This window comes from Protopterus annectens, chromosome 3.part0 (genome assembly GCF_019279795.1).
Source record: "Protopterus annectens isolate FY-2018-M chromosome 3.part0, PAN1.0, whole genome shotgun sequence".
In the NCBI taxonomy this organism is placed as follows: Eukaryota; Metazoa; Chordata; order Ceratodontiformes; family Protopteridae; genus Protopterus; species Protopterus annectens.
Genome location: NC_056731.1, coordinates 454,448,607 through 454,474,678, shown reverse-complemented (window position 1 = coordinate 454,474,678; position 26,072 = coordinate 454,448,607).

The window sequence follows — 26,072 nt, the reverse complement described above, 5'->3', positions numbered from 1 at the left end:
ACAATACACATTCAGATTTTCCAGTACTTGTAGCAATGTGAACACCTGTTTGCATATAGTTTGTAAAGCTGCCTCTTAAATTATACCTGCACATCATAATACAACCATTGCGGATTTATCAATCTGATAACATGCAGAACTTGAAATATCTTGACAGTTGAACATGCCTACACATTCATTTCATGCAGGCCTACCAACAATTTCTCTCCAACATCCAGTGCTGATGTCATCCAGTATAAATTGTCCTGCAACCTTGTAAAAGTCAAACTTGTGCTGTGGCATTTGTGTAAAGTACAGAGTTAAACAAAGTGGATGTAAAGTGCTCAAAAGACAAAACTAATAACCAAAATGAAAACTCACTTCAGGAAAGATGACCATAATCCAAAATTCTAACTTTAATGATGAACACTTGTCATAAAATACAAACAAATATAAAAAAAACATACACACATGAACACTTAACGTTTCACCGCGTTTTTGTCTTATAAAAAAACTTCATCAGATGTGAGTGTACCAATATACCACCACTATTTATATCTATCTATCTGTCTATCTATGTATCCATCTACCTATCTATCTGTCTATCTAACAATTCAGAGCATTCCAATTACAGAGGTAAGTGATAATGTATTTGAGGGTACTTCAGTTATTACATATAATAGGGATGCTAGGGTGGTTGATATACAATAGAAAAGGAATGGGTGAAGTTTGCTAGTATTTCCAACCTAAATCCATTTTTTGAGAGACCATTTAAGGTTATATACAAGAAGGGTTCTAATATTAAAAATATTTTGGAAAATAAAACCTTTGAGCACACACTCACTAAACAGGGGAAGATACATTAGGTACATGTAAATATGGGAGTTGTCAATGTCTGTACATAAAATAGAGTGATATCTTATATTTAAATAGTAGAGATAGGTATTTTAGAAGTAAGGGTTATGCCAGGGGTGGCTCGTGCTATCTGTCTGCAGGACTGCAGCCCTCCCACCTAGAAATAAAAGAAATACTGAACATGAACCATAAAATTTAAAAAATATATTTTTCTTTTTTTACCGATTACCAGAACTACCGCGCATGTGCGGACTGCCCCGCAGATGCCCAGGAATCTCTGCGAACTCTGACTGCCTCAGTTAGCAGTCCAGATGCAGAGAAGGTATTTTTGCCCCGCAGATGCCCAAGATGCCGTGTGGTAGATGACCGCACAGAAGAGAGGAGCTCCAGACTGCTTGAGCCACAGACAGGACCAATCAGGAGAGGAGGTAAGCAGGGATTTGAGCACAGGACCAATCAGGAGTGAGGTAAGTTGAGTTCAGGAGCTCTGCAGGGAAACGTTACATCAAGCGCGGGTTTTGCTGTTTCGGGACAATGGAGTTGGACCTGGTTTGCTGTCCAGACTCATTTACAGGTAAGGTGTGTGTGTTAATCGGCAAGGCAGCTCTCCATTTACAGATAGGGTGTGTGTTTATCACCAGTTAGTGGAAATATCACATCTCATGTAATCTTAGTGGACATATCCTGTTCGGCAAGGCAGCTCCCCATTTACAGATAGGGTGTGTGTTTATCGGCAGTTAGTGGAAATATCACATCTCATGTAATCTTAGTGGACATATCCTGTTCGAACCACCCAAAGGGTGTGTGTGTGTGTGTGTGTGTGTGTGTGTGTGTGTGTGTGTGTGTGTGTGTGTGTGTGTGTGTGTGTGTGTGTGTGTGTGTGTGTGTGTGTGTGTGTGTGTGTGTGTGTGTGTGTGTGTGTGTGTGTGTTCTTCCTGTTTGTGTCCGGTTGTCTTCCATGTATTAATTATTTAAGTTAGTGACATATTAAGTCCCTGCAGTTTGATAGCTCAAAAACATCTGTGCTCTGTTTTTTGCTTTACTATTTATTTTTCCTTTCAGCCCTAACTTACTGTCATCATATTCCCCATTGCTGGCAGACCAAATATACTGGTAATATTACACTGAGCAAATTCTATATAAAAACAATATATGCACACAGAAACCTTGCAACCTCCTAACTTTTGATTGAAGCATAGTACTTTGATCAGCAGAGTATCTTACCAAGAGCCTCAAACTTCCAAATAGGTGACTCTCATAAACTCCGAAAACCTAAACAGAGAAAATATTGTATGTAAATATAGAAGACAGTTCAATACAGTGAGAACAGCTCTAAGGCTGAAGTCTGTAACTGTACAAGCACTTCATCAGTAGATGTTCATCATTTTGATCACTGCTTCAGTATTCTTAACTATATAGGTTATATCCTGTCAAAGATATGACAAATGGCCAGTTTACAAAGCTTCAGGGCACCTTTCACATTCCCATACAGTCTAGCAACTTGGACTGAGTTGACTAAAGACAAGTTTGGATGTCAAGCACTTTAAAGATTTACTGCCATCAAAGTGTATGCTAATCTAAGGCTTTCATGTTCTCTGGTTTGATTCTTGGCTGGGATGCCTTACCTTCTGTGTGGAGTCTGTATGACCTCCCTGTTTTTGTTATCTCTAGTGTCCTCCCATCTTACAAAGACATGTGTCTGTCTGGAGTGTTTCTCCCTGGGCCTCTGCTAAAAATTAGCTTTTGTTCCAAGTCAGACTTTTCTGGTTAACAAATGTTAAAAATGACATGCATTTGAATATCTGACTTCATATTCTTTAGAAAGTGCATGGTAACACAAAATCTTTTATTCTAGCAATTTTCTAAGTGTATAAGATGGATATTTGAAATTTGTCCCTATTTTGGGACTGTATTCCCCCATTATTGGCTTCTTCCAGGTTTTGTGCTAAGGTTGAGAGCTATGGTAAGAACTGAATTCATGGAATATGTTTGAGGGCTATATTCCCCCATTACTGGCTTTGTCCAGGTGTTTTTTTGCTAAGAGGTTGAGAGCTATGGTGAGAACTGAATTCACTGAATGTTTGGGGGCTGTATTCACCCATTATTGGCTTTGTTCAGGTGTTTTGTGCTAAGAGGTTGACAGCTGTGCTATGGTGAGAACTGAATTCACTAAATGGTAGCCATTTAAGTTTCTGTATTCCTCTTTTACAAAACAGCTGATTTGGCATAGTGGTATGCTGCTCTGACTGTTTTGCACAGGGTCCTGGGTTTAAGGCTTGGCAGTGAAATGTATGGTGGTAACACAGCATTTTATTCTAGCAACTTTCCAACATTATACAAGCAATGTTTAAAATGTGTCCCTTGTTTTTGGGCTTTTGTCCCCCCCCCACAATAAACGTTGGCTTTTTCCAGATTTTTTTGTGCTGCAAAGTTCAGAGATACAACTGAGTGAGCAGATTTTACAAGAAGCTGAGAGCTGCAGGGGAGCAAAAGTTTAGTGCTGCTTATGCTGAGTTGGCTTGCATTGTTAATAGCACAATAGGCAGTATGCTTGCTTTTGATGCAGAAGGCTGTGGGTTCTACTCCCACAGTAGATAGATGCATTGCTGATACTGTACTGTGTTGCAAAAGGGGTGGATACTGCACTCCTTTTTGGCAAAGATACCTAGTAACTATGAACCTGTTATTAGTTTGCCATCCATTCCCTATTGCAATATTGCTAGCTTATCATTTTTTTTAGTGTAAGACAGGCAATTTATTCCTCAAGGGTAACAGGCACTTTATTTGTAGATGAAACAATGAAATACAAAGTTGTTTGCTAGCAGCAACCTCTTCATTAGTTACAGATCTCTTTAATGTGGAATTATTTTGATGACTTTTACTTCTTCAGAGATTGTGCATATGTACTGATACTGGTGGACTGTAGAAGACTAAGTAGACTTTTATGATGGAAATGTTCTGAACTGGGCAGTTTTGTCATTATTGGTGCATGCATTTTGTTTAATTGTTTACTGGAAAAACTTTCAAAACAATAAATTTAAAACACCCTCTAAAATTGTACTGTATTGTTCAAGGAATATAATTTAATACAATCAGGAAGGTGTATGAAAGAGCATGTGTATGTTTCGTGTGCAAGGGGCCTGTGATTTGAAAACAGCCCAAACCTAAAGTTAATCTGCCACTAGCAAAATGTATTTTCTTTGAATATGGGTTTTAATGCTGTTTCAGTGATTGTGAGTTTTCAAGAGCAGAGAAGTTTTAATGCTAAATCTGTTCTCATTGTGAGACTGCATTGCTTTGTTTAGCAGCTATGATATCTATTAGTGTTTGCGCTGTAAAATGCAAAATAAAACTTTTCAATGAAGTCCAAATCATCGCAGAAGTAAAGCAGTATGCACATTAGTGTTTATGGTAAATGGGGTGAAATAGCCAAGTAATGGTTCATTGGAATGGCTGTAGGGGGGGAGCTCTATTCGACCATGTTTTTGTGAGGGGGGAAGGGCAGCAAACTCAAAGACAGCCCTGGCTGAACTACACCTCTCAACTGTCCAGATTTTTGCAGAATGAATAGATTTTTGCTTCTTATTTTTCATTTGTTCCTCATAAAATTTGTGGTTTTCTGTCAAATCATTTAGGAATGAAGTCACTAAATAATGACAGACACTGAGTTTCAGACTTCATAACCTTCAGAAAAATGCATGCTAAAGCAAGACCTGTTATTCGATCAACTGTCTCAGTTTATACAAGAGCAATTTTAGTACTGTTTATATGTTCCCCCCATATATTTGGCCTTGTCCAGATTTCCTGCATTAACAGGTTGAGAGGTACATGCAAATAAATTGCTTTATAGAATTAGGCATATCCAAACCTCTCAACTGTCCCCAGTTTTGGCTCAAAATGTTGCTCTTCCCCTAATAATCCCTACGCAAAATGCAGTTTTGGGAGAAAACATGGAGGGTTTACAATTAATAAATAACTGTAATAATCAGTTATAGATTTCTTTTATTTCAGAAATGCATGTAGCTTATTTTATTTTGTCAGCTGCTCAAGTTAGCAATACTAATATTAAAAAGTGTCCCTTCTTTGACAGGTTTCCAGCTGTATTGTGTGGCTATTTTATATTTTTGAATCACATTTTTGGTCCATTTTTCATAAAATTGTGGGTTTTTTTTGACAAATTAGTGGCAAATCATTAAAGACTGAAGTTAGAAAATAATGACAGACATTTCAGTTTCAGATTTCATACCCTCCAGAAAATTCATACTAATGCAAGACCTACTATTCTATTATCTTTCTAAGTTTATAAGAGCAATATTTAAAAAATGTCCTTATTTTTGGGCCTTTGTCCTACTTCTATGTATGGCTTTGTCCAGATTTCTTGCTCTGAGGTTGAGAGGTATGACAAACGTGTCAGGGCCATCGCAGTCAGCCAGAGACATTTCAAATTGTGACATACTTGTTGCACCCCACTCCCCCATCTAGTGACTCTGGATGTGTCCAAGCAAGGCAAGGAGCAGTTATGCAGTGTAAATGTGCAGAATATCCCCCCATCCAAGGTAGACACAAGTACTACAATGGCTTTTCATCTGTCCTTGATTTTGCAGAATGTTCTGGTTTCTGTCATATTTATATACATTGATTTATGCTTATTATTATTCAGAAAGTGCCTGTTGCTCTGTGATTAAGTAGCAGTGCTTTAATGACCATCTGGTAAGCTTGTCTGAGATTGTAAGATGCAAGTAAGTTTTAATAAGCATACTGTTAAAGAATTGCCAATATTGAAAGCCTGTCTGTTGTTGCCATGCAGAGAATACTTACATAACTAGATAACATATAAGCCTTTGGTATTGAAATGCATATGACAGTATTTGTAATAAAGGACAGGATTACATTATTTTAACAGCTCATTACAGGCTTTACCTGCAAACTAAACAGAATGCCAATCTATCATGTGTGGTCCATATCCTGTGCAGTAATCCTTTAAGCTATGTATGTTGAGCTTGTTTCCTGTTTGCTTTTCATTTTTTACTTTGATCATCCCCCAGATTCACTAATCCTCCGTGTAAGACTTAATAAGTCTTACTCGGAGGCTGCAGTTGAACGGTTTGATGTCAGCGTGCCATGAATATTCATGAGGGCACGCTGACTCAACCGTAACTCTTACACGGACTGAGTAGGAAAGCAGGGGGGTGTCCGACTGCCAAGCAGTCTAAATGTGCACGCCCCTGCAAGGTTATAAAAAGCAAAATGTCAACACACAAGAGTGAGTTTGCTCAAATGTACTTGCACCCAACACCACACTCCCTGACACTGTAAACCCCCATCACACTTATATAAAGTAAATAATTATATATATTTTTTTAAATCCATGATATAGCTGCCCGTATTTGCACGTGTGTGTGTGGGTGTGCCCATTGCTTAGCTAGAGTTAGCAATTCTGACATGGAAGAGCATAAGAAAGAATGTTTATACAAATCACACCGAATTGCAATAGCGTAATGGTAGAACGTATGCACATAGCGAAGACATTCACGGTTTGAGTCCCACCACTCCCCTTCTTATTTATGTTATAAATCAGTATTTGAAATAATACCAGACATATATGATTAAAATTTTATTAAAAGCAGAAACATGGCCAATGTATCAGTGAACAAAATATATATTTTTAAAGGACCCAGATAGCCTGGTGTTACGCAACATTTTACACAGCTAAACAGAGGCACCCATAGTTTAATAGCGCTTTACCCAGCTAAATAGAGTTGCCCAAAGTTTAAAAGCGCTTTACCCAGCACAATGTGTTTGCGCGGACGTGCGCACTGCACCAACCAGGGCACCGTAGGGCACCGGGGAGCAACGTAGAGCTAAGTTGCTTAAATGCAGCCACACCCCCTAGCTTGTCTAGACAGTATTAAAATAAAAGAATGGCAAGGTTCGAACCCAGGACTCTTTGCATCATAACCAAAGTACAGAACCACTAAGCCATAACAACATAGGGAAAGCAGCCACTATTAACATTCATAAACTTACGAATGGTAGTTTAACCATTACTAAGTAGGTCTGCAGTCAGCTGAGAATTTTACAAAACGGCCAATCACAAAAAAGTGTGAGAAATGCGGCATATTTAAGCCCCATAGGCGGGAATGCTCACCATAACTGATTGTAGCTCACATTTGCAGTCAGAATGGCAGGTGCAGGAGAGGATTCACGCTTCTGAGCGCAATGTTGGGGCATCGAGGAGTCCAAATACATGGTTTGGCTCCTTGTCCACCATCACGAGACAAGACTCCTGCAGGGCCAGTTCCAAGGGACGGAGTACAAGGCAGAGGCTTGGAACTGGTTAGCTCATGACCTCACCAGTGCCACAGGCATTCCTCGGACTGGTGAGCAGGTCCGTCACCACCATGCAGACCTGAAGAGATGAAAGCAGGACCGCCTGAACCAGTGGATACAGGAGGCCCATGGGATGCAGAATGCCCCACAACTGAGTATGTAGCCATGGAATGCAGTATGTAAGAATTGATAATGGAGTATGTATAACGGATAGGTATGTCTCAATATCCCTTCATTTACTTTACATCTGCAGGTGACCATGCTGCGAATCAACAAGCCTATGCTGATAGGCTGCTAAGGTTGCACCACCAGGCAGGTTAGTGATTATTCTGCATGTATTGTTATATAAAATATGGGAGGGAGCATGAAAGAAAGTGTTGTAGTCCAATAAAACAGCCATAGAATTGCCTGAATAAGTCCTCTGCATGTACTGTCAGATAAAAACGTCAGAGAGGCAGAAAAAGAGTGTAGTAACCCATTAAGAAAGGTAACATATGTCTGGAATAATATCCCTGCAGGCATTGTCATATAACATAAGTGAGTGAGCCTGAAAAAAGATTGTTCTAACCTATTAATAAAGGTATAATATGTCTTGAACATGTCTACCATAAACACCGTTAAAACAAATAAAGGAGTGAGCCTGTGGAAACGTGTGCAATGTCATTAATAAAGGTCTAAAACTCAGAGTGTGTCTGTGTCACAAAGTCTGAAATGTTGATGTACCTTTGCATTATACAAACAGTACTGTTTGAAAATGTGCTGGCAACCCAGCGTTATGCAGTCCCATATAAAGTGGGTGATGGAAGTGCTAGTAGCTGTGAAACATATATACAGTCCACAATAGTCAGTTACTGGCTGGCATGAATAAGTAAACCTGGCACACGTGTAGCATGTAATTATTCACCAGAAATGTGAGTGTGTGTCAATAAATGCATGGTTCTGTTCAAATCGAAGTGAAAATGTCATGTGAAAACATCCCAGATATGTAGATCAAGAAATATAAATGCAAACAAGAAATATGTAGCAGTAACATCTGCATCCTGGACAGTTAGTATGTCAGATATAGGTCAGGCATATATTGAACTAGCCAAACCCATGACACAACCTAATTTATGGTGGCAAGTGTAATAATACAGGTAGGGGATATACACTTGCACTCACTGGGAATGTAGCGTAGACTAAAAGATCATTATAAGATGTTAACCGAGGTTTTTTCTATACCCTACCGAATGTGCATAAACCATGCAATTCCACACCTCAATGGGTATGTGTAACCTTAAATATTTGTTGGGACATATGTCCTATTGTTTTATAAATATTTGCATTGATGTTGATGTATGTGCCCTGTTCAAACACCACGTTCATGGTGGCCTGTTGCTACCAAACATCCCTGCATGCTGTTGGAATATCCACTGTCGTTCAATATATGCATGTGTTATGCTTGCTGTTCAACTGTTGGAACCTTGGTGTGCTGGGTTAATGGGAATATTACTGCATGCTGTTACAACTAATCTGGAATGCTGTTGTTTATGTTGTAATTAAACACACCTAATCACAGAATGTATGGGAAGGTCGGTCCCAGTGGACCCACCTGTCCCTCCTCAGTTGGTGAGTGCACCTGGCACCAGCAGCTCTGGTGCCCAGCCCGGGCACCCCTCCTCCATTGGTCCTGTGCCACCTTCGGGTGGAAGCGCTGCAGGGGATGGGGCTCGTCCCCCCCATGCAAGTGTGGGTGGAGAAGGGCCACCTGTCACCCTTCAAAGGGTCCAGGCTGTTGTGCTTAGGAAGATCCAGCATTCAGCCGCTGATCCCCTATGCTAGCTTGAGGCGAGAGTGGCACGTCTCTCGGGTGAGCCTGCCCATCCTACTCAGCCCCCAGCACAGCCACCCTCTGGACTGTGAAGGTGCAGTGGTGACTGCCCATGGGTGGGGATCTCAGTTCCACTGTTACCATCTGTGGGCTCATGGGCTTGCGATTTCCAAACATCCTTCCCCGTCAGTTGTGTTCACCCACCCCGTGTGTCAAACACTGCCCCTGTATGTGTCTTGTTTGTCTTGTCTATTTACCTCCCCAACCTACCTCCCCAAATATACCCACTTCCTCTACCTCACATTCCACTCTCACCTGAAAAAAAAAAAAGGGCAATCTGTTCCCACAAAAAAATTACCCCCCATACAAAGCTGCCCAATTCGCACACATGTCCGCTGGACATGTAAACTGATAATTCTAATTGGCAGTACAACATATTTTATTGTCCTCACCCCTCTCTCAGGGGTGGAAGGTTTCAAATTTCACACCAAATTTCATACATATGCACAGCTGTTGCTGGTAAAGAAATGGGCAGCTATGGACCTTCCCTACACCCATCCTGCACATCCTGAGCTGGTTTTCCTACTGTCTTTCCCTCTTTGTGCCCCCTTTTTCACCACTTTCCTATCTCCCCATTTTCTTTTCTTTAAAAGAAATTAGTGTGGGGGTTAGCGGGAGTAAGCACTTTTAAGCAGTAGTTAGCAGGGGTGCGCAGGTGTGAGCTTGTGTGCGCTTAGCTAAGGATTGCTAAGAGTCATGCAAACCCATGCAAACCCGCATACAACTGCTTAAAAGTGCCTTAGTCACTCTGTATGACAAGGCCTTGTGCTGCTCAGCAGCAAAATAAAATACCCTTGTCAGTCTTGAACCTGGGACCTTGGACACAGCAGTCTGCATGAAGTACCACTACACCACACCAGATATACAATAACTCAGTGCTGAAAGCAATATATCATACATTACCATGAGTGAATGTAAAGGGAAAATAGGAATGGCATAACACAAATCTTGTTCTGTGGGCCTTAACCAGCAGGTGTTGTGGAATTGCATGACATGACTGTGAAAAGAGAATCAGCCATGCTAGTAGGGAATAATGTTACAGTAGCAGCTTACAAACCCCACACAGTATCAGAGCAGGATAAACACTGGCATATTTGCATAGGTCACAGGCCAGACCGCCCAACAGTGACTGCTCTACAGTGATGACCCTGATTTGTAAACAAATGTTAGCTGTGCCCCTCTGACTCCCTGTGAAATGTACTAATAGTAGGCAGAAAAGTGTTGAATCTCACTTAATGACAAATGTCAATAAGTGGGAGTAGATACCGCTTGCACATCAGAAAATGTGTAGTAATACATATGCTCTGAATCCCCCAAAGTTTGAACTGCAAAATGTCTGAACTATATCACAGGTGTAACCCAGTTATATGTACCTTTCCCTGAGGCTGTTCAAATATATACGTGAGAGTATCTGAGGCCTGAAAGAGTCAGAAACACACAGGCATAGCAGCTTGTCTGCTTTTACACACTCTGCAAATAGCTGTAGAATGAATCCCACAAGCATGTCCTTATGTAGAAGTACAACACAGAAATATCAGAGGATGTAGCCATGTACTGCTAGCAACCACCTGTGACAATGCCATTTTTCAGGTGCTGAAAAGACTGCTGTGGTGCACAGTCAAAGAATACTAGGCTGACCTCTGTCTACTATCTGGATATGTCCACAGGTGGGAGCTACTCAGACAGACTACAAGCCTTCATAGACTTACAGGTACACAGCAACTCTGCGTGTTCAGTAAGATAAACATCACACGATAATAAATAATGCACTCTGCAGTTCTGCACCCCTACCCAAAGGTACTATATACCCGTGTAGTCAGGCACAACCAAGGGTGTAGGTAGGAATACACAGTACAGAAATATGTCCAGTTGTCCTGAGCAGACTGTGCTAATGTCAACACAAACCACAAACTGTTCAGAAGTGAGTAACGTACTAATAACAGACCAAGTACGAAAAAAAGCAAACAAAAAATCCAAAGTGCGAGATGCGAGTAGCAGTCCAAGACACACCAAAAATGTCCACAGAAATTCTCCAAAATACTTGAACGCCAGTTTATTTTACAATAAAATGCGTTTTCACCGCTACAAAATACGATTTATTCCTTTAAACAGGAATGTAACTTTCTCAAAAATTTATTCCTCAATAGAAGCTATCCAGACATTCTTATTGATGGGATTATTGAGGAGATAGAATTTAAACGATCAACTGGTTTTTATAAACCTTTATTAGAAGAAAATAAAAGTCAGGAATCCCAGAGCGTTGTTTCACTAAATGTCTCACAAGAAATTATAACATCAAGTCCAACTCAGATTGATACTACATTAAATAAAAAAGTTGATTTTTCAACATGTTTTATTACTACTTTTAGTATTGATTCTAAATCCATTTTTGATATAATTCTTAAAAACTGGCACTTTATTAGTAATGATGCTTTTCTTTCAGAAAAATTAGGATTACTGCCAAAAGTGGTGTATAGAAGAGGAAAAAATTTAAAAGAATTACTACAAAGAAAACCATACACCAACCAATTTAACAGAAGAAAGGGGTCATTAATATGCAGAACTTGTAATTGGTGTAAATTTGTTAGACCAGGAGAATCCTTTTCTATAAAAGGAAAAAGATATTATATCCATCAAAAAATTAATTGTGAGAGCAAATCTGTTATTTATGTGGCTTTTTGTCAATGCTGTACAGCATTTTATGTTGGTAAGACCGATCGAAAGCTACGAGAACGTGTCTACCAACATATTTACGCCATCAGAAATAGCAAAGTAGATAATGCTCTTGCTAAGCATATATCTAATTACCCTGACCACAAGTTTCTTTTCATGGGTGTTGACCAGCTTCTCCCTAGTGTGAGAGGTGGGCCCCTTTCTCTCATGTTAGAACTACGTGAATTGGAATGGCAAATTAAATTAGATGCTTTTAATCTTCCTGGTTTAAATGAGAACTGTAACATCTCAGCAGTTCTTAGACTAAAAAGTTATATGAGATATGACTTAATGTTTGGGTGCTAATAAATAATAAAAAATAATAAACATATAATATAATAGATTAATATATTTTATTTAGTGACGTTTATCATATTTAATTCATATAAAATGATCAAATAAATAATTTTCTTTGTGAATGAAGGGTCATGAAGATATATAGTTTAGATAAATGTTTGGATGTTTTCATTTTCTAACTGATTTTAATGTATAATAAATAATGTTAAAATGATTTTAAATTGTTCAAGTATTAATTAGGTATCTTCAGGAATTTAGCGATTATAAAGCTAATATAATAAATATAATAAATTTAAAATATATATTTTAAATGCTTTATTTAGTATACTTTTATATGTTTTATATAATTTTTATTATATTTAATGTATAATATTGACTGTTCGACTGTTCCATAATATAAGCGCCTAGACAGGAAATGATGTTATTTGAAGAACTTCCTATTTAAATATTTTTTGGCGCCTCATTCCAGTGATTCGATTCTGAGGAAGCTGCTGTTTGTTTGTAGCGGCGAGAACGTACTAATAACAGTATAGCAGTTCACAAACAGTGCATGTGCCTGATATTCATAATTGGTAGTACAACATACTTAGTTGTCCTCACCCCTCTCTCAGGGGTGGAAGGTTTCAAATATCCCACCTAATGTATTGCATATGCACAGCTGTTGCTGGTAAAGAAATGGGCAGCTATGGACCTCCTCCACACCCATCGTGTACATCCCAAGCTGGTTTCCCTACTGTCTTCCCCTGTTTGTGCACCCATTATCAACACATTCCTATCTCCCCATTTACTTTTCTGTCAAAGACATAAGCGCAGGGGTTAGCAGGAGTGAGCACTTGTAAACAGTAGTAAGCGGGTTTGCACCAGTGTGCGCATGTGTGTGCTTAGCTTAGCATTGCTAAGATATGATAAGCTACACCAAGCTTAGCTTAGTATTGCTAACATAAAATGAGCTAAGCTAAGCTTAGCTTAGTATTGCTAAAATACAATAAGCTAAGCTAAACGTAGCTTAGCATCGCTAAGCGTAGCACAAACCCGCACAAACCTGCTTACAACTGCTTAAAAGTGCCTTAGTCACTCTGTATGACAAGGCCCTTGTGTTGCTCAGCAGCAAAATAAAATACCCTTGTCAGTCTCAAACCCCACACCTTGGACTCACCAGTCTGCATGATGTACCACTAAGTCACAGCAGATATACAATAATTTGGTGCTGAAAGAAATATAACATGCATTACAAGGAGTGAATGTTAAGGGAAAATAGGAAAGCCATAGGAAAACATTGCAATAAAGAAATATAACATGCATTACAAGGAGTGAATGTAAAGGGAAAATAGGAAAGCCATAGGAAAACATTGCAATAAAGAAATATAACATGCATTACAAGGAGTGAATGTAAAGGGAAAATAGGAAAGCCATAGGAATACATTGCAATAAAGAAATATAACATGCATTACAAGGAGTGAATGTAAAGGGAAAATAAGAAAGCCATAGGAATACATTACAATAAAGAAATATAACATGCATTACAAGGAGTGAATGTAAAGGGAAAATAGGAAAGCCATAGGAATACATTGCAATAACTACTGTTGTATGCCAGTTAATTCCCTAATTCCAAAAGAAAGTACATACTCCCATGTATCCAGTGTTAGCATTAGGAGGTGTGAGTAAACTGACACACTGAGAAGAGTGTACTGGAAGAAGCAACAGTCAGGTTTCAGTACAACATGCATTTCACTGGCTACAACCCAGCTTCAGATATGAGACACATACCAACCTTCTGGCTGACACAACAGTGTCCACAGCAAACAAGCTTGGTCCCCACCTTGCAAAACTGAAAGGCCCACGCCTACCTAACCTATCATTTTATAGCAGTGTCCTGAAATCACAGTGAGAACTGCAATTACCACACAGCAGGCTGCATGCAATTACTAAATGGTGGGCACCAATTGGTGCAGAGGCCATCACATGCACATGTGCAGATACCTACAAAAGCAGCCTGTACTTGCTGTCCACACATGCAATAATATCATTGCAGCAACTGGAGAGAGAGAGAGAGTGAGACAGACAGACAGACAGACAAACAAACAGAGGCAGTTGGAGACACCAACCAAAAAAAAAAAAAACAAACAGAGGCAGTTGGAGACACCAACCAAAAAAAAAAAAAAAAAAAACAAACAGAGGCAGTTGGAGACACCAACCAAAAAAATAAATAAATAAAACGTCAACAGGTACAACAGACAGAGGTGAGAAATACAAAGGTAAGGTATGTAACAGAGATGTATTTGCTGGCATCCAAATGATGTGTCTGAAGGGTACTCTACATACTGTGAACCCTCCATATGTGGTAGCAGTCTGTATCTATATGTATATGCAGATGTGCATAGGGCAAGGGACATACTGCAACTGTTAGTGAAGGCTGGACATATATATGTATTTGAAGGTTGCTATGTGCACATATTTATGTAGGTTGTAGTGTGTGGCATTGAAAACAGCAAGCAGTGCAGGGATATGTCATGTGGTGGTTAAATGCTGTGGGACTGAGTTACAGACAGTGAGGTCTGCTACAGCTAGATGGCCTGAGGACAGCAAAATGCATTCTGCACAACACTGTGCAATATTATTATATAACTGTATGTCTCACAACTGTTTCATAATTGGTATTCCCACCATGAAAAGTGGGCAGTATATGTGCCTATATGTGCATGTACATGTACAGCAATGGATGTTTACAAGTATGTGAATATATATATATATATATATATATATATATATATATATATATATATATATATATATATATATATATATATATATATATATATATATATATATATATATAATACATATACATATATGTGTGTACATATACATATATGTGTGTATATATATATATATATATATATATATATATATATATATATATATATATATATATATATATATATATAGATATATATACATATATATATATATATACATATATAGATATATATACATATATAGATATATATACATATATAGAGATATATACATATATACAGATATATATGGATATATATTTTTATATATAGATATGTATATATATATATATATATATATATATATATATATATATATATATATATATATAGTGAGAGAGGGAGACACGGGGTCAGACGTATTGCAACAGGTGCCTGGTGACCAAGGCATGGACTGAACACCAGTGTTGATACTGCAGTGCCATACCCTATACCAAAACACTTTACCCACTAACTACCAGATAGGTGGTTGTCTGCCTAACACTGAAGGTGTCAGAAGGGAACATGGGACACAGGTGGACAGTAGCCTCCCCTTTGATATTCACAGTGCCACACTAGTCTTGTAATCTGTCTATGTGGTACGTGTCATCACAAACGATGTGTCATGTACATAAATATTGGTCAGTGTTCCCCTGTACTCATCACAATGCCCCATGTTGTATGTACCTCACATGACAACTACAGCAAGTGGAAAGGCCACAGACATACCTCACAAAGAGTAATACTGCCCTCTAACACATACCCTATGCAGACTGACTCACATAACCACAGCTACAGTGCATTGCGTTCTGGCCACCCAGAGGTTACCTCTGCCAAACATACAGAGGTATGTCACACCCATAGCAGTCAGACAACCACCATGTCAACACCTCACAATCCCACCAGGCTACACGGCCTAGGTCCCTAATCCCCGCCACCTCACTAAACAACACATGCTGGAGGGATAGGCTCCTACTGGCAAATATGCCATACTCTGGAGTAAACCACACAGCATTAACAAACAAGGCTCCTCAGTAGCAGATGTCCCTGATGATTGTCTGCGGGATAGGTAACACACCCTGGGAATCACCTCTGTGTATCCAGTTGACAGGAGCAAGTGAAATCAAATTACATGTGTGTCAAAGGCCAGGGTAGCATATGGCTAGACTGCTGTAGGCCCTAGGGCCAATAGCGTATTACCTACCTACCTATGACACAATGCACACACACACATGTACTCAGTGCAATACCTGCTATGTGAGGTGGAATGAGTGTGACAGTGAATGTGTGCAAGGTCTGTAACAGTGTGATAGCTTAGTGTGAGGTTGTTTCTGTCATGGTCGTTTGTATCCTAGGTGTTAGGCCAGAGAAAGATGTGTCAGTTATTGGGATGCAGACATAGTAGGATGGCATATGTTGTGACATAGTTCCTTCTGGACGACTGTGGTGTCCCATCCTAGGCTGAAGCAATACATGTATGCTCAGTAAGTGGTACTGCTGGTGAATCCAGCTGACATTTGCACTGTTGTACTACCTGAAGCTGTAGGCCTAAACAGCACAGTATGGTGTATGTTCACATTCCCTGGTAACACTGTCTCGTGTGTTTCCTGTAGTCTGAACAGATTACATACCTCAGGCATAGGTATCTGTAAGTAGGGGCACACAGTACTGTAAGGTACACAGGAAATGCGTATCTATGTCAGCATACATTTGTGTGTTGTATGAATGTCTGATGTGTGTGTAATGATGCCTGTACCATGTCTGCAATCATATGTGTGTTGCAGGGTTTGCGTGTGTACCTAGCAACATGTATACTCTGTTACAGCAGTATGCCAGCTATATTAACAGCTGTGCACATATGTTAGGTAGGGGTATGGCATCAACGACTAGGGTGGGTTACTGGTTATACTGTAACTGTACTTCACATTCATTGCAATGGATGACATATTTCTTCATGCATTAGCTTGATATGTACCCCCATGGCAAGGCTGTGCATTGGCTCCCAAACACTGTTCCAAGTACTGGTGTATACTGGTTTGTTATATGGAGTGTGGCAGGCACTGTCAGCCAGTTGTGGGCTGAGCACTGATATGTGGTATTGAATGTGTGTATCCTCTGACAGACGAACATATGCTATATATGGCAGTTAACTGATATCTGTACTGTATAATATTGTGTGCCACATGACTTGCTCACACATATCGTTTACTTGTCTTCCAGGCTTATGGCTCATCAAAGGAATCCCTCCTACACAGCCACAGAGGAACAGGAAATCCACCACAGCCTGGATCAGCACTATACCCTGCTGTTTTCCAGGGCCAGCCAGCACCAGCAGGAGCGTACTGCATTGTGGCAAGATCTTGTTCGTCGGGTAAATGACATAGGCATGCATAACCGGACATATGAGCTGGTACGCCATCACTGCAGTGATTTAATTAGACATGTCCGGCGGCGTCTGATATCCATAGACAACAGCTTGCCACAGGTGGTGGGGTGGCCATACATCCCCCCCTCACCAGAGTGGAGGAACTGCTCCTAAGTGTGGTGGCTCCTGGCCTACAGCAGCAACAACATCACACATGTGTCATCATAGAGGCCGGAGCCACCCAGCATGGTGACATGGAGCATGCAGGTAACATGCCCTAGCTGTAGACTACTGTTACCTGTATTGTTAGACTATGCATATGTGAGATGTGTACTGTGTTTATCAGTTGTGCTGCCTATTGTGTGCAATACTGATATTGCGAATAGTATCTGTACACCTATGCCTGTTGCTCTACTGTAGTTTAGCACACTCACAGTAGCAATGCCACAGCTGTGGCCACTGACAAACTGTGTCATATTCTTGTAGGTCCCTCTGGTGTGACAGCAGGGCAGACGACACATGCTGGTGAGTGTGTTAACACTTTAAAATTGGTATTGAAATGTGCATGTCATAGGTGAGGTGTAGGCCATGTACACATAACACACCTAAGCATAATGCATGCTGCGCATGTTTGCTGTGAGACGTTAAACATCTCAGTAAAGTCAGTAGCTGCCTCAATCTCATGCAATGCATAGAGCATCAGACACAAATGTAGCCACACTGTACTGCACATTGGATAGGCATAGTTGACACACATGTACACAACATAACACGTTTGTCATACGCAGTACACCTCAACATGCTACACATGTTGTAACCGGACACCCACTGCCAGGTCACACTTCAGTATCCCACATGTCATCCACACACCACACATATTATACCTGAGGGGTAGGGGCCTAGCATGGGGCTGTGCAACACTCTTCAACACATAACACAGTCATGTTAGGCAATGCTCCCTATTGGGCACCTCACACACCCTTGTGCAACGTGGCTGTGTAATTGTGAACTTAGCCATGGCACTGCGGTTCAGATACAGCATGCTAGGCAGTGGTCTAGCACACTTTAGTGGCCTTGAGTGACCACATGATGCATGATGATGATGGCTAATGGTACTACACCCCATACAGTTACAATGGCCATGTCCAGGATTGTTATTCCATCATGTACACATGCACCACTCATCCCATGTGTGTACATAGCATGCATGTGCTACACCTGTGTCCACAATTATCTGCTACAGACACAGACACTGCAATCAGACATGGAAATCCATGTGACACACAGATAACACATGCAGCCATGGTATGTATACCTGTGAGTGATGGTGCACAGAACATTGCAGAGCTTATAATACTTGCACAGAAATGTTGTGTCCTTGTACACATTGTGTTCCAGGGTGTAGGCATTCACTGAACATGTACACACATGCACCACAGCCATGTACACTGTCATTAACTATGGCTGTCTACACTCACACTGCATGGACTTGATCAACACTTATTCTGCATGCTGACACGTGTGACGTGACTGTTTGCCTTGTGATACTGTCACCCACCTTCAACCACTATTGAGTATGTTTTGGATTACTGTTGTGTGTGTGTGTTAGAAAAATGCGTATTTAAATATATGAGAAATGCTAGTTTAAAAGCAAAGTAGTATATAATGCATTTTATTCTATTAATCATATAACAGTACAATTAATTCATGTGTAAATGTAAGTAGTTTTGAAACAGCAGTGTGGCTTGAAGCAAAGCTGATCTCTGACCCTGGCAGAATGCTAGGTTAGCAAGTTTTAATGTTTATGCTTTTCACAAGTGATTATCTGCTGGGTCAGGAAATTAAATGTGTGAAATAATGAAATCTTCTGCTCTTTCCTGTTGGAATGATTTGGCCTTGTATATGTGTTACTAAGATAGCACGCAGCTGTGTGAGAAAGTGTAACAGAGAACAAAGACGTGTATTAAAAGACTGAAGCTGCTATTGTATTCGAACTGATATGAAACCTTGAACAAGTAACTTTACAGAAAGACATTATGACTGACCAGCTGGATAGCAAGGCCATATTGTATCTAGAGGCAAAGTTTTTTTAAAATATACAGCATCAGCAGATTTAATGAATAAAGCTATATATAATGAATAAGCTAAAGTGATGTAGATGCCCTGTGACATATCCCGTCAGTAAGGTGGGCATAGCTTAAATGTTAAACCTATATAAAATTGTGTGCTTCCTGTTTCATGTCAGACAAAATTCTGTACTTGTACGTTTTTTGCCTCCTGGTGTACACTAGTAAACTTTTGGATCTGAACCTCCTGTGTATTGAATTCTTAATTTTATTTAACAGTGTGTGTGTGTGTATCTGCTGTAGTGAGGAGTGTGCATGTGTTCCTGTGTGCATGTGTGCATGTGTTCATGTGTTCATGTGTGCATGTGTGCATGTGTTCATGTGTGCATGTGTGCATGTGTTCATGTGTTCATGTGTGCATGTGTTCATGTGTGCATGTGTTCCTGTGTTCATGTGTACATGTGTGCATGTGTGCATGTGTTCATGTGTGCATGTGTGCATGTGTGCATGTGTACATGTGTTCATGTGTGCATGTGCAGACTGTAAAGTGTGTTTCCTGTCTTCCTCTCACAGGTGCTGAGTTAGGGGTTGTCGAAAGCAGCAGGCAACCTGAAGCCACTGCCATGGATAGTGGTGATGATGACACATGTATTTTGGCACAGGGAGATTTGACAGGGTCTTTCATTGGTCCGCCAATCGACAGTACACAGGGTTCAACCCCATCTATGCGCACACTCATACTGCCATTACATCCCTCACCACCCATGGCCATAGGCGAGGGACAGCATACAGTTGGCATTGACCAGAAGAGTGTGGTACCCATGGCACTTGCATCCCCTCACAGCAGCCATAGCCATAGAACCGGAATGGTACCATATAGGCGGAGGTCCAGGGGTTCTCAGGGGAGCACCACTGGTCGTATTGCCCCTGGCAGGCGTGCCCTTACATGTCTTACGATGACCACTATGTTCTGGGCTGTATTGCAGGTTCAGGCACATATGGAACGGTACACCAGGCAGGGACTTAGGGTGCAGAGGGCACATTACACCGCTATCAATGACAGCATTCGTGACCTTGCCGGTGCCATCCGGACTTACACCGAGGTCATTGATAGACATTGGGAGGAGACAATAGATGCCCTCCACAACATGTCTTCCTTGAGCCAGGACTGTGCAGGACGGTTGCGACATCGACGCGGATGCATGCCAGTAACAGCAACAGCTGGCAGTGGTCGCGGACGGCCCACAGTTCACAGCCACTCCCGTAGTGGCAGTACCAGCACCAGCAATGCTGGTGCTGGCCTGTCCATTGACTGTCCCAGTAGACCACGTGCACATGGCTCTGGCCAGTCCCAGCAGGGACATGGGTCCAGTCATCATACCTCTGCCTCTGATGACAGTACACCATCAGGGTTGGTACCCGATACTGTCCGTAGCACCCATGCCAGGCACAGGTACTGTGTCCGTGGCCGGAGACACTGATCTGTATAGCCTAGCAAGTACAGTCTATGGCTGTCCCACAAACCACCGTATATGGCAGCCACATGGTGGAGGCTGTGTGCATGCAGACACACACACATTAAGCAAACAACTAGGGCTCACACATACACACACACATTACATCAACATTGGCCCATGCTGTACTGTTGTCCCTCACACATACACACACAGACATGTCGATTGGATGGGTCAATGTCAGGCTCTGGCAAACAACAAAATGCCCTGTGCATATGATGATACCTGTTCCACCTCCTGTAATCTGCATTATTGATGGAGGGACAGGCTAACATGGTGCTGATGCACAGGGTGACACTATAGCAGTGTAGCAATAATAGCAAGTTGTCAACAATGAAGTGTAACTACATCCTTGTAGGTATATCTGAGCAGACATTATTCATCACAGCTCTGATTGTCAATGTAGCATTGTTTACACCACTGTTAGATGTGAGTATGTATTATCCACCCATTTGCCACTTGGCTGATGTGTGATGTGTTGCCAGCATGTGTTAGTGAGTGGACAGTACGTGTGTGATTTGTGCAGTACAGATTAGCAAGTGTATATCTGTTAACATGGTGGGTGCACACTGTCTGAATGTACATGCATAGTGGACACATGCAACGTGTGGCATGCTCTGTTGTACACATTGTTAACATCTCATAGCATCTTTCAATGGCTAGTATGCATTCTACTACAGTTATTTACTAACATGGGTAGACGTGTGTATGACATGGGTTGACACTATTCTGTGGGTGATACCATTAATATGTCAATGATTTGCGGTCTGGATAGTATACACAACCTCAACAGCATGACTATAAGCAATCATTGGATGATATCCTGACAAATGACACACAGTAGTAGGGAACCCAGTATCAATTGGATCCTTCCAGTGCTACACTATAACACTAACCAGTAGTAATGACCGCCACCCATTACTGTGACCACACCTGTGTGTCATATAACCCCCTTAGGTACATGCACACACACTAGGGATGTGTCCATCCAAATCTGGGAATGCATGGATTGGCCTACAATGCATTCCCCTGGATCTGACGCATATCCTACACAAGGGTATCATACAGACAGATACCTGTTGTCTGATACATGCTGTATAGCAGTAAGCCGACTATGGCATAGTCATCCTCATGTACTATACATACTATCCCATCAGTACCACACAGGTGGTAGCCCTCAACATGTATGTTGGGTACCATTGTGTACATACAGACCCATGTTATGTCATGTGTCCCTTGGTATCCACATATCCATTGGTATCGTGGAGTCCCAAGGTGTATCACATAAGACATTAGAGGCCTGAATGCATATCCACAAGGCAGTCATACACCTATAAAGACTGTCCATTCTTGACAGACTTTGTTGTGTATGACCATGTCTGACATATACCCCAGGCATATACCCTCACTCGCACTACTCTTAAGTAACTGTCATGGGTGTGTGTGCCACAGATGACCTTGGCCACAGAACACGACAGCGGACGGCCATGTTACATACATACATATGTGACCTATGATCTGAGAAGCAGCAGCACAACCTGTCAATGGAAACAAATGTATTCATGTAGTATGCAGGCTTCACACCTATGTACTGATTGAGGGGACATGTACACATATATATTTGCCACGCAGATACCTGATGTGTGCAATGCACTTACTGTTGTCATCATACTATGTCATACCATGGTAAAAGCAAAACCAACACAGAGAGATGCATTAACACGGTGCGCTAATTGCTTTACTGGCTGGTTTCTCTTCTCCTGCTGTATTTGTGGGATGGTGACATCATCCGACTTTCCAAAGAGGAATGTACCTCTGTTAGTGTGTTTTCCCAGTCTCCAAAATGTGCACTCCTCTCAAAGAAAACTGCACACATACACACACACCCTCCCTACACACACACACTCACTGTTTGCAGGATTCAAACCCCTACCTAACTATGTTATGATACTAGAGAGAGATGCATTAACTCATTACAGCCGAGTGATGTCTCCAGGCATTTCTGCAGTTACTGCCTACTGCTCCTCTAGGCGTCAAATATTGCCTGTTCATATTTGCATTAATAATTCCAAAACCATGCTACATGCAAGGTATCAGAATGCATGATGGCAAACACAATTGTATTGCTATATGACCTCTGTCAATGACTATTTGTTAGAAGTCTAAGGTAATAACTTCATTTTTAAAGGCTGAAGCCACACCCACTGGGAGTTAAAGGTACACACTTCAAAGGGCTGTACTGGAGGTAATGACTTAACACCGAGTGCTATTTGCTTTACTGGCTGGTTTCCTTTCTCCTGCTGTATTTGTAGGATGGTGACATCATCAGACTTTCCAAAGAGGAATGTACCTCTGTTAGTGTGGTTTCCCAGTCTCCAAAATGTGCACTCCTCTCAAAGAAAACTGCACACATTCACACCCCCCCAACACACACACTCACTGTTTGCAGGATTCAAACCCCTACCTAACTATGTTATGATACTAGAGAGAAAGACGCATTAACACGGCGTGCTATTTGCTTTATTGGCTGGTTTCCCTTCTCCTGCTGTATTTGTAGGATGGTGACATCATCAGACTTTCCAAAGAGGAATGTACCTCATTTAGTGTGTTTTCACAGTCTCCAAAAAGGACACTCCTTTCAAAGACAATTGCACACATTCATACACCCCCCACATACACACACTGTTTGCAGGATTCAAACCCCTACCAAACTATGTTATGATACTGGAGAGAGACACAATAACATGGCATGCTATTTGTTTTACTTGCTGGTTTCCCTTCTCCTGCTGTATTTATAGGATGGTGACATCATCAGACTGGACATGGTGATATGTGTACACTTTGTTTTATGCCATTCCAGGAATGGTCCATGTGGGTCAGCAGGTGTCAACAGCTTGAACAAGACCTCAGAATCCTTACCTTGTGTGATCTATCTGTGGACACATTGACATTCCGTCATATGTCAACACATATTTATGCACAGCTTGTTGGTTTTGTGGATACTACATGTGTCTGGGATGTTGATAAAGGGCTATTCAAAGTCTATGTGACACATGTGTAGATGTGTTCATTGATGTATGTCCTGGTGGCTGCCTCGCAAACAGTCTAGCATGTTTGGGAACCATGATCCGCACATGAACATACCACAGTTGGTAGGGTTTTGTGTATGTCAGCTTCCAATAGCTCTGTTTATGACTGCAACCATGATGGACTCCATGACCTTGCAGTGTACTGGACATGACTTCCCATGGTGTGTTGTGCACCAACACTTGTGGGGAGTGCCATATGTAGCTGTGACACATTCAATGGTTCCACATCCTGTGTAGGGGGTGAGGGTCAGCTGACTGTTCAGGTGCATGATCTGTTTGTTCTGTAGTTTGTGCATGACACATATTGGGAATCAATGTATTGCACCTGCTGCCATGCTTTTGGCAGTGGGGGTAGCCTCTCATCCATTCTACATATAATATCTCCTAGTATGATGATGTGGACTATTGTCAGTGGGGGATGGGTATGTACATATGGGCCTGTCTGTCATGATGTCGGCCTTGTCATTCAGGTACAGTTGGCCCTCAGGACATATATGGGTGTACAATGACATTTATCACATAAGTGAAGGAGGTGTCATGATTCAGTCTGGACTCCTTCTCAGCTACTCTTTACAAAACACCAACGAACATGAGCACTAATCCCTGTTATACTCTTTTACACGCTTAACACCCTACTGATCCTTTGTGATCAGGCTACAGAGTATGTTCATGATAATATCCTGGCATGTCCAGGGGTTGGTTTTGTGTGTACTCTTCAGTCCAGTTGGTGGATATTGTAATATTGACACAATTTCACTTCTCCCTCATGTACACAGACAACCCTCTCCTCCTCCCAACAAACTCAGATATATGTGTGAGATGCACCTATATAGACATACAGGGAGCTGAACTCTCTCGAACCATGACTGGCACAGTCTATCAGGTGGTGAAGGTAACCACACACACCACATATCAGTCTTACATATCCTCTAGCAACAGCACTCAAACCACATTAGCACACATAGACATACTCGGATGCTGTAAATGTACTCTACCTAAGCAGCAGAGACCTCCAAAGCAGACACACACACACCTGCTACCCCACTACAATACCCACATATCACAATGTTCACAATGTCAGTGTGCCACACAGTCACTGCCCTTCGGGCTAAACAACACACTTAATACACTTGTAATAGGCGACACTTATTGTCAGACACACTGACGTACCACTCACCAGCCCTAACAAGGGAATGGTCACTTTGGGCTGTCTGTTGGGTGCCAGGATCTGCTGCATAACACAAGCAGTTAGGTCACTCCAAAGCAAGTACAAGACTGGCACCATCATTGTCCATGCTGGTGTGTATAACCTCAGACATTACTCCCTGGACCACATGACATGATACATGGAGGAACACTCTGATCATGTAGCCCAGGCCAGTATGACCCTGACCTTGTCTAGCATCTTACACCCACCAATTATGATGTCACAGTATATGGACACACATATCATATTTAACAGTTGCCTAACAAATTTGTTTAATTCATAGGGGATACAGTGTCTGTCAGCGTATGGTGACATGCTTGACATGCACGTAGCTTCACTATGGACAGCTTGCACCTGTCACCCTTGGACTTTGGAATGCTGGCTAAGGCTCTTGCTACCACCATAGTGCCTTTTGTAAGCAGGGCTCAGAAGACAAACCCACCTCCATAGACATTACAGGTTAAATGAAACTAAGGGTAATACTGCTCAACAACAGTTGTGTTAACCTCATATTGTGGCCACTCAGGACTCTCCTCAGTATGGAGGATAGCAATATCTGTGCAATGACAGACACCTGGTTCAGGCTCACTTATGCACACCAGCACTACCAGGTTATGTTTCATAACATGCTGTCTGACAACAAGACTTGGAACAGACAACACAACTAGGGGGAGTATCCATATACATCACAGATACACACACCTCCAGGTTAGTAGCATTGCACAAAGCATCACAGACCATACATATACAACTACTATTGTGCAATACTGCCTTTCAGTTTGTTGCCTGCTACAGAACACACTCCCAAACTCAGGAACCACACTCGGCTTTCGTGGGAACTATGGAGAATATGAAGGTCTCCACAAACACCATTATATTGTGTAACTTCATATACACAACTATTGACTGGGGATACTACTCAAGCCCTGACACCCTCACCCAACAGTTGCTACAATTTGTGGACTCATATGCTATGGCACAACCAGTCAGCACAGCCACAACGGGGAATACATA